The sequence below is a fragment of the Triticum aestivum genome, chromosome 6D, assembly GCF_018294505.1.
Source record: "Triticum aestivum cultivar Chinese Spring chromosome 6D, IWGSC CS RefSeq v2.1, whole genome shotgun sequence".
Classification (NCBI taxonomy): domain Eukaryota; kingdom Viridiplantae; phylum Streptophyta; class Magnoliopsida; order Poales; family Poaceae; genus Triticum; species Triticum aestivum.
Genome location: NC_057811.1, coordinates 189,882,594 through 189,892,815, shown reverse-complemented (window position 1 = coordinate 189,892,815; position 10,222 = coordinate 189,882,594). Strand labels below are relative to the sequence as shown.

Genomic DNA, 10,222 nt, shown 5'->3' with positions numbered 1-10,222 from the left:
GCAACATATCTTACTTGCGACAATATGATTCAGATCATTGTCTTTGGATGTTGATCCAGCTGTGAAGTTGCTATCTATTTACGGTAAAGTTCCTTTGCTGCCATGTGATCTCTACCAAGACTATGGCACCAGCTATTGCTAAAATAGTCTATTAGGTTGTCCTTTTCTTTCTGTTGATGCTCCAGAGCTTCACACTTCTGCTGGAGCAGCTGCATCATGTCGTAGTTTATGTCCTGGAGCACTTTACTGTGGATGCTTTTCATGTACTTGAGAGCTTTGTTTGCTAGTTGGTCTTCAGCATCTTCTAGTTTGTTGGATACATGGATTGATATTGATTGTCTTGGAAAATTGTTGTCCAGTTGATGCTTGGAGGGATATAAGTGAATGGTTGCGTCAAGACCAATTGCTCTTGCCTTCTATGTTGAGTACGCTGCATCTGGGAGGCCTAACTACTGCATCATAGCATCGACCAATACTTTTGTTGGGATTCATAGGCAGAGATACATCATATAGATGTTCTGGTCATTTAGCTTATGGTGAGAAACATACACGGTGAAGAACATCGGGTAGAGCAATTTCTGCATGTAGCTTATGGTGAGGACCATACGCGGTGATGAACATCGTGTAGAGTCATCGCTGCATGTGCCATCTGTATTAAGAATAACTTCATCGTCTAAGCAGCTCTTCATGGTGGGTGTGTTGAGTGGGCTACCATTGCCAAAAGCTGAAATGCCTTCCATATCATCGTCCATCCCCTAATAGACATAGATGGATATTGATTTTTTGAAAATCCATTGTTTAGTTAGTGCTCAGATGGATAAAACTGAATGGTTGCAAATGAACCATTGTTTAGATAGTCGGTTCGCCCATGGCGCAAAAAGCGAGATCAAACCAAATATTGAAAGCATGCAGGTCAGAGTGATCTGAAGACTGTATTAAAATCTCTTTAGCATAAGGAAATAGATACTTAGATAGTATCTTCAAACATAGTTGTTTATATTGCAGTGCGGATAGCATGATAGCCCCCAAAAAAGTTATGCACACAGCTTATTTACATTGGTCTTAAAAAGCAAGTTGTAGTAGCTATATGGTAGTCATGGTCTTCCAGTTTGTGGTTGATTTTTTTATCTTCTGCCGGTAGATAGGACCAAAACATCAAGTCATTGACATTAGGTAGAGTCATCGTTGTATGTTTGGTCAGTGAAAATCACCTCATCGTCCAAGCAGTTCTTCATGATAGGTGTGCTCAGTGGGCTGTCAATGGCGAAAGTACAAATGTCTTCCATATTAGTGAACTCATCCAGGTGTCGAAAACTTTATTTTGAAAGAGATGGCCACAGGCGAGTGATCGCAGCAGCCTGGTTACCTTTATCCTATATTCAGTCGAGTGATCACAGCTGCCTGGTTATTTTCGTCCTACTAAATACACACAGCCTGACATGCTCACATTGTTCTGGGTGATGGTTATTATTTCATCAATACATATTAGCACTAACTTCCAAGATTGTATATGTTCTCGATCACCATACACCATGGACCGATGCATTTGTATATTTATGTGCATAATTTATAATAATCTTTGCCAATTTGTAGCTTAAATCCAAATCGTGCCTTCAAATAAATTAATCTCAAACACGTCTCTTTTTGAATCAAACCTTTTCACAAACTAAAATTAGCTGATTACTGAGAACTGCAACTAAGATTTAACACAAGAACATGTTCATAGCACGTACTGTTTTATCTTTGATCAAGATATATTAGCACTAACTTCCAAGATTGTATATGTTCTTGATCACCATACACCATGGATCGATGTATTTGTACATATGTGCATATAATTTATAATAATCTTTGCCAATTTGTAGCTTAAATCCAAATTTTTCCTTCTATAAAAGAAAAAAACTGGCAAAGACATATATTTAGGAACGGAGGGAGTACAAATTATAACATAACCTATATAGATGAGCAGGAAAGAATAAAAGTTCAGTAAAGAGGAACCAAATCACTGAATGGGTATATATGTATTGTTATACCCAAAATATTAGCATGAAGTGATGAAAGATCAGTATCAAATCAAGGCTAGATTTGTAAGAACAGAGAGTGCATGTACATTTAATTATGTCTTCCTTCCAATGTTTCCATTTAGTCCTCAAATCCATTTGTGCATCATTGTAACTAAAGCATAGTACCAAATATAAGAAAGCTAGATCTTTTGTTGCATTTGCATGGAATTTTGCAAAACATTGAGCTCAGACCAGACTATAGCAAGAATATTATATGCATTACACATCAAGAAGCTATTGTCGCATCAGCTAAGTTACTCGCTGCTCCAGAGCCCAGCTAAGCAATGCAGCAACTAATCCTACATCAATTTGCAAAAAAATGTCGGCTCGGCGACTGGACATGCAACCAGAAAGTAGTAAACTCACTGGTGAGCAAAAGAACATCGTAGGGCTTTATGGATCATCACCTTGCTACTCATCACACATCATCGTGATTCGATAATTTTTTCCAAACCGTTGTATCATGGAGCTGGCAGATAGCAAGAGCAAACATAAAACTCAGTAAATGAAGAGTGCATTTTTCAGTAAATTGAAACCTAGTGTAGAGAATACCACCATTTCTCTTGTTTTCAAGGTTTACCTGATATATGATATTCCAAGCATATTTATGCAATGTCAAACATGGCAAAACTATTGTAACAGTTATCTATAATTAAACCCATATAGTTGAAAGTAGGTGCTCCATCTATTGTAATAGTTATCTATCATTAAACCCATATAGGTGAAAGTAGGTGTTCCATTACCTCTGTAGTACACAGGTTAACCATTTTTTTGGAACTCCAAGACTAAACAATCCATGATGCTCCTGTACATGTGCAAAGGCAAATTTGAATTTTTGGAACAATCATTTGGTTGTATGGTTTATTTGCACTATAACCCTGTAAAATAAGATCATAATCAGATAGAAAATTGACTACGCCATCACGCTACCTGGTGGCAAAATGTTTCCATCTTAACATACACTATCGACAACCACCTAATAGTATGAAATTGACATCAACCATGAACTAAAAAAGCTCCAGTCAAAGAAAGAGGAAATTCTTAATAAATAAGCAAGCATTCTCAAATCCTTTTTGGTAGATATATTAGAACGATATAATGAGAAATGGCAGCAGATAGTTAGAAGGAAACAATAGTAGATTTGTCAGCAAATAATCTCCAAGCACCTAAAGCTTTAACATGACCAATGTCTTGAGTCTCGGGAATTATCTTCACAAAAAGTGGTGACTACTCTTCCATGGAATAAACCATCTCCATATCACACTAACTGAGCTATCAGTGTTGGAATACTTATTCCTCTTCCAGAACACGGCGGGAGACAAACATAATTGTTTTTCCTCTTCCAGAACACACAGGAATGAAGTCAGAGAATATGCCACACTATCGTGGAAGCATTTATGGCTTGAGTATGTGCAGTATATCACCATACTAATTCTACCATAGAAAACACTGCCTTCCCATGGGCATGCCTAATACATCAGCCCACTCATGTTCCTCACTTGAAACCAGCCAAATCAAAGCTAGTACATACCAAAATCACAAATACTCCCTCCGTCCCATAATATAAGAGCGTTTTTTACACTACACTAGTGTCAAAAACGCTCTTATATTATGGGACGGAGGGAGTAGTAATTATGTGGCAGGCACTGAACTAAGTGAGATATGTGAAATATATGTCACCAGTAAAACATACCAAAAAATAAAATCAAAATAAGCACTTGCATAAGTGTCATTAGTGATACACGTGGCCAACAAAACATTGAAAACTGTGAAACTCAAATGCTGAAAGATATGTGATACACATGACCAAACCACAAATATTTAAACATGCAAAACTGAAGTAGGCACAACAAAGAGTGAGTAGTGTGAAATACACATGTTCAGTGTAGCAGCCAGAGAACCTGAAACTGAAGTGAGATAGATGATATATATGCAAGCAGGAAAATAAATCAAGAAGCAAAACTGAAACAGAAAGATTGGGAGTAATAGGGTATTCGGGTGGGCAAGCACAAACCTTGGTAAGTAGAGCAGCAGACGAAAAGTACTCAGCAGACAAGGCTACGAGAGCACGGAAAGCAACCTACAATCCAGTTGAGCGAAGAACCTACCAGCATGTTATAGACAAAATCAGTGGGCTACAATGGAAAAAAAAATGATCCATGAGAAAATGCATAAAAACAACAAGCAGGTAACCCATAGAACAAGCATGTCTACTGCCATCATCCATATAATTAGGCAGGAGCAACCATTGGGTGGCGCATACATTAACAATGAGCAGGCGGTATTATTAAGACAGGCTTAATACATGAATGTTCCACAAGACCAGCGTATCATATGTTTTTTTTCTTTATAAATTTTGAGCAAACAGATAATGAAGTTATTTTCTGATGGAAACAAATACTATGCATGGTGTTAGTATGATAGAAGGTAATAAAATAAAGTTTCAATAAGATGACAATGTCTAAAAATAATTAGCAAAAATGGATAATCCACCCTATATTGAATCATCTCTAACTAAATGCTCAACAAGTACCAAAAAAATCATTCGCTAACCACTGTAGTTGCAAAATCAATTTTTCATCAAACTTCAGAACTAACGAAACTGCCAGTGAGTACGAAGAGTTCCATAGCTAACGAATATAAGCATATAATTAGTTGCACGAACACACAAAACAAGACTTATAAAGGCATGATTGTGTCTGAAACCAAGATCGACCACACTGGAAAAAAATTCACAAACCTCGCTCACCTCTTAAACCCATCCAAACAAAAGCACAAATAAATCAATCACAAGAAGAGATCTATTTACCTTTTCAATCCATCGGGACCTGCCCAACCTATGTACTATAGACCCTCATCACAAGGACTTATGACGTGTAAAATATTGTCGTGCATAGCTGCAAAAACAAAGAATTCTGCTTGTCAGCGGCCATTTAACACATCCAAAAAAAAGTATGAACCATGATCTTGGGGACGCTGGAGGGGTCTCACACAACTCGATTAGCTCGGCCTCATAGCTGCAGCCACCCACCAGAACCATCACAACCCCACACCTGATAAATTGTTCGCCTTAAACATGCATTTACATCAGTATACATGGGGGGATTAGCTGAGGTAGTTTGATATGAAGTTTGTTCGACCAATTCAACCACTCCAGAAATTACTGAAACACTGGACCGCTAATCCTTCCCTAATTTTACCTTCTCAGTTGTTTGATTTGGTTCCCACAGTTTGTTATTTTCCCTCTGGTGAGTTCTACGCCATCCTCACATGATTCATCAGCAGCCACCTAGAAACAATCTGCAGAAAAACAAAATAAAATTGAATTCAATGTAGCCAGTAATGATGCACTATATGTGTTATGACCGGGCAGACTTATGCCCGTAGGAGGCCCACCGGGCAGGTTTAGTTAGGGGCTTGGCCCACAAGTTATCTTATTTTTAGCATCGTGGTTATATATACTAGCTGTAAAACTATTTTAAGATCAAGCAATAAGAGTAACTAGTTTGATGCCCGTGCGTTGCCACGGAATAATACAAACACATGGATGGTACAATTATTGTAGAGTGTTTGCAATGGAATAACAAAAACACATGTATCTCCCAGTTGTTCTGATTCAGAATTGTATGTCAAGCATAACGCCATGTGATTTTCATTCATATACCAGCAACAAATGCCAATTATCTCTCCCGCTTCTTTCCTTACACAAGCACCATCTACCTCCCTGCCCCACCTTCCCTCTACCTTCATTTTCTTTGTCTGTCCTAGTTTTAGCATTGTCGTTGCTTTAAAAGTTTATCATCTCACCATACCACCGCTTTAAACCTTTTATTAATGTTAGCAACTCTATGGAACGATCTTCACATATCGTGAGAGATGATGACATGATTTTTTTTCTTATTTACGCATAGTGCAATGCCAATGTTTCTTTCAACACAATATAAAGATAACGCTTTTGTGGCTGCAAGAAACGTACAAAAACATATAGTGTCTATTATTGAGAATATCAAATTAAAGAAATAATTCAACATTCTCCTTGAGTACTTGAATTTTTTGCATAAATGACAACTCAATAGCATATGACTCGGTAGCTTAACATTCAAAGCGACTGCTAATTCAAAAATTCATTGTTTGAGAGGAAATTCTAGAATTGTTGGCAAACCAGCATAACCAATACACCATCGGTTACAAGAATGTTGTCTCCTAGCTTTGTGCAGCATATCATGGAAAATAAGGAAATCAACATAATGGAGAAATGCATGCTAGGTGATTTATCTCAACAGAAAAAATATTGAAGAGCTTTAGCGCCTATACTTGTATGAAGCCACAAACTGGTATTTTAGTAGATAGTATAACTACCAACTCCATCTCTTAGCAGCATATCCTTCTCCATGGTAGGGGACTTCGGGTATATCAGAATTAATTTTCATATGAGATGTGGTAATGCAGCACAACATAGCTTATCAAACAGAAAAATGCTTCATGTAGTAGGACATATATGGTTATTCTATCTACTTCAACTTCCCCTATGATTCAGATCAGAACACTGACAACAGCTAACATGGGATAAACCTGCACAAACTCAAGAAAATGGAAAGAAAAATTGTAAGAAATCAAGGAAAACCAAGTCAAAAAACATGTCAACATTTCCTCCTCAACCAGGTCAGATCTGGAAGTGTATTTCTCGTTCTTGTTGAATAAGAAAGCTAGATACATGTGTATTGCTACGACATAAGAAAATATATTTACCAAATAATCATTTTGTTTCGTGAATACAAACATTACAAGCTTTTGATGTTTTCCCAATGTAACAAGTGATTGTAATGGCTTCTTTCTCGTGTTTCTCTCTTAGCTACAATAGTTAAACCTCATATAAAGACTAACAAACCAAAAAAATTATACCAAACAGAAAGCAGCAGTATTAGTTCTTCCATGGAGCGGTGGCTGGGACTACTTTTGAGCCGTGAAAATTAGTTCCAGCCATTGCTCGGACTAAAGAGAACTACAATGCAAGCCGGTACTGACTACATTAGCAACCAAACTAAGCAGTGAGTTCAGACAATGGCTGGATAAGGCAAGTCACACTGGTAATTTCTTGAGCATGCCATGACAACGATGTGATGATAAAAAAAATGGCTGGGAAAAAACAAATGATGACATTTTAAAGCATTTTAGGCATAAGGTTTTCTAATTAACATGATAGACTGGGAATACCAATTCAACATACTATGTCTACAACGGAAAGGGGTTAACAAATCACCTTCTTTATAAGTAGATTGCATTATATAAAGAAGCAGCATGTCAGCTCGATTAGAAACCCAGGTAACTTGTTTACAACTAACGTGAGTAAAGTGATACAAGTCTGATTATTCTGCTATTAAACAGAAAACTAATTCCTTGCTCTGTTAGAAACTAAAAGGAGAATCAAACTACACTTGGTCTTAGTTAAAATAATCTTATTCATTTCAAATTAGTATTTAGTTATTCCCTAAAACTATTTAAAAATGGACAAATGAGAACACACATGCTAATTACACGTAAACTTTGTATGAATATGTAACATGAAACATTAATTTAGGCTATTAGTAGATGCAACATTAATTTATTAATACTTGGTAGCTGAGTTTAAGTCTCAGTATTATTAAGTCATCATACCTGACTCTAATTTTTTTGATTAACAAAATATCATAATCACAATTTGACAGATTATGATATGTGAACTGAGATCTAGCACATTTAATATATAGCAATAACATCACAATATCCGAAAGTGGCTGACATATTCCTTAGCTTCTCCATGCACTTGCAAAGAAATTTTGCCAACACATCCAGATCATTATGTCACTTGACTGATCAACCATCGAGTAAGTCTAACTCTAGATTCTTTGCTAACAAATTAATTTCACACTCCTTTCTTAAGACTTGTGTGAACAGATCATTAGTCTTAATCAGAACTTCAGAAATGATACAAGAACAACAACATTAAGGGCGAAAATGCACCGCCAGTAAATTGGAACAATACCACCTTATTTTAAAATGTTAGTTATCTTACTGACTACTGACCTATCTTTGTAACAGTGAACTATGCTCAACAACCAATACATACATGGGGGTAACGGGATAAGAAATCAACTGAGGAAATTTATATTTCTAAAATGCTGACAGAAGAAAGCAAGTGCAGCATATTTAAGAAGGGACAATACATGAAAAATTCTTGACCTTAATCTATGATGGAGTAGTGAGTCAGTGAAACGGACTGTTAAAAAACTAAAGAGGGATACAGCCTACATATTCACTTGTTCGTCGAAGCGATTAACAATGCATTTTTTCCGGTCAAATAATACATGGTAAATCCGGACAATGGTAGGCAAACTAAGGAACTGAACATGGATTAACTGGATTAAGTGGACGTGTTGATATGTCCCTGACCGGTCATGCAAAGAATATTTATGATGTATTCCACTTCATCCTGATTAACAAGCTGAAAATACATACCTCGTACAATCCATGTCAGCATGTGGTGGTACCGCTAATTACCCCAGTGAACCACCCCATTCCCAAAGTCATTTCACAGGAACTGCTTGACCTAACACACAAAAAATACATCATAAAAGATGCCAAGGGCGATGGTCACAAACTCACAGTTATTCAAATCTGGGAAAAGATGCATAGATCAAAATGTAAGCACCACCAGATTCTGTAAATCTTCTCATTAAAGCCGCACTACTGCCTTAGTCCCAAAAAAAGTGTAAGTACACCAAGCGCAGATCATGAGGGCATTGGCTGATGGGTTGACCACCAAAAATTCCATGTGCTGACAATAAAACATAAGAAAGAATATGTATGCTCATTACTCCGAGCGATCAATTTGTTGATCCCCAATTTTTTTTGAGGCCCGTGTGAACAAAATGGATCTGAAAAGGAATAAAAAAAGCACATACCTTGGTGGCAGCTGTTGCCTGCTTGCCACCTGCGAAGTGGAGACCAGCAGGTGAGTTGCTCCGCCGTGTACCTGTGTTGGCTTGAGTCCATGTCTGCCGTTGGCCGCCGCTCACGTTCGCCCATCGCACATCTCAAGGTTGCTTAGATTAATCAAACATCACTGACCAACCAATTACCTCTCAGATCAACTATTGGGTAACTGAACTTGACGAAGAAGTAGAACACGACCCGCTAGCCTGACCGCCGAAGCAGAAGCATGTGTGATCATCCGACGCCCCCGTGTCATACCCGCAGCGCCCTCCGGAGGCCTAGCACTCGCCGCACCACCTGGCGTCGGCCTTCCGTCGCACCTAGAACCCCGCCCTGACGGCGTTCCCGGCGGCCAGCATACGGAACAACCAAAATCGAGCAGCACCTGCACACCACTCCCAGGCCCAGTACGTCCTCCGGCACCGACGTACCGTTGGACAGCCTGTAGTACGACCACCCCCGGCAACGCAGACAAAGGCGTCGTACACCAACGACAGCGTCGACCTGGTGCTGCTGCAGTTCACATAGGCTGTAAAGAACCGGTGGTGCGTAGGAGCTCTCCTTCTGCGCCGCCACCAAGCTTGCCAATGGACGAACGTGATCTAGAGTGGTGGAGATAAGAGGGAGGAGTGGAAAGTTTATCGATGGGACTGGCTCCTACCGCCGACGGCAAGGGCCGCGACCGCGGGGCGGACGAGGAGGGGGGAGCCGGAGAAGGTTTTTCTCTGGATCGGAGAGAGAGGCGGCATCTGGAGCGACGGGGTGGGGTGCGGGAGATGAGGAGGGAGACGGGATCGGGAGCGAAGGGTGCGGGAGATGAGGAGGACGGGTGGGTGTGGGACGTGCGTTCGTGGGCAGTGGGTCTCTTTTCATTTTTTTTCTTTTTTTGCTTTTTTTTCGAGCGGGGATGGGAGAAGCGGAGGTGGAGGACAGATCATCCGTGGTGTGGGAAGGTCGGACCATCACGACGTTCAATCCCCTTTATTAGTAGACTAGCAAAAGCCCCGTGCGTTGCAACGGGAGAAAAAAATCCATTCATCGGCAATTTTATTTTATTTTTCCGAACCTGGGCCACAGTATGTCACCAGATAGGCTTCCTTCATTGGACCAATACGGTGGCAAGTAACGAAACCAAATAGCGTACATGAAATTAATTAAAGCGGGACCAAACGAAGCGGGACAAAACC

At 39.3% G+C, this 10,222-nt stretch overlaps 1 long non-coding RNA gene across 15 annotated transcripts; it reads right to left on the bottom strand.

Moving 5' to 3' along the window:
* Positions 1–261: 261 nt before the first annotated feature.
* LOC123144426 (uncharacterized) lies at positions 262–9,913 on the bottom strand. Of its 15 annotated transcripts, none has more exons than XR_006471450.1 (7): positions 9,005–9,904; positions 8,559–8,877; positions 5,055–5,363; positions 4,873–4,960; positions 2,430–4,167; positions 550–755; positions 262–452 (listed from the first exon to the last, which is right to left on the bottom strand). It is a non-coding gene; the product is annotated as an uncharacterized lncRNA (long non-coding RNA). The 15 variants fall into 15 exon arrangements; XR_006471454.1 differs by lacking the exons at positions 262–452; positions 550–755 and having other exon boundaries at positions 920–4,167; positions 5,055–5,132; positions 5,264–5,363; ... (1 more) ...; positions 8,755–8,877; positions 9,005–9,913; XR_006471444.1 differs by lacking the exons at positions 262–452; positions 550–755 and having other exon boundaries at positions 920–4,167; positions 5,055–5,116; positions 5,264–5,363; positions 9,005–9,912.
* Positions 9,914–10,222: the final 309 nt, after the last annotated feature.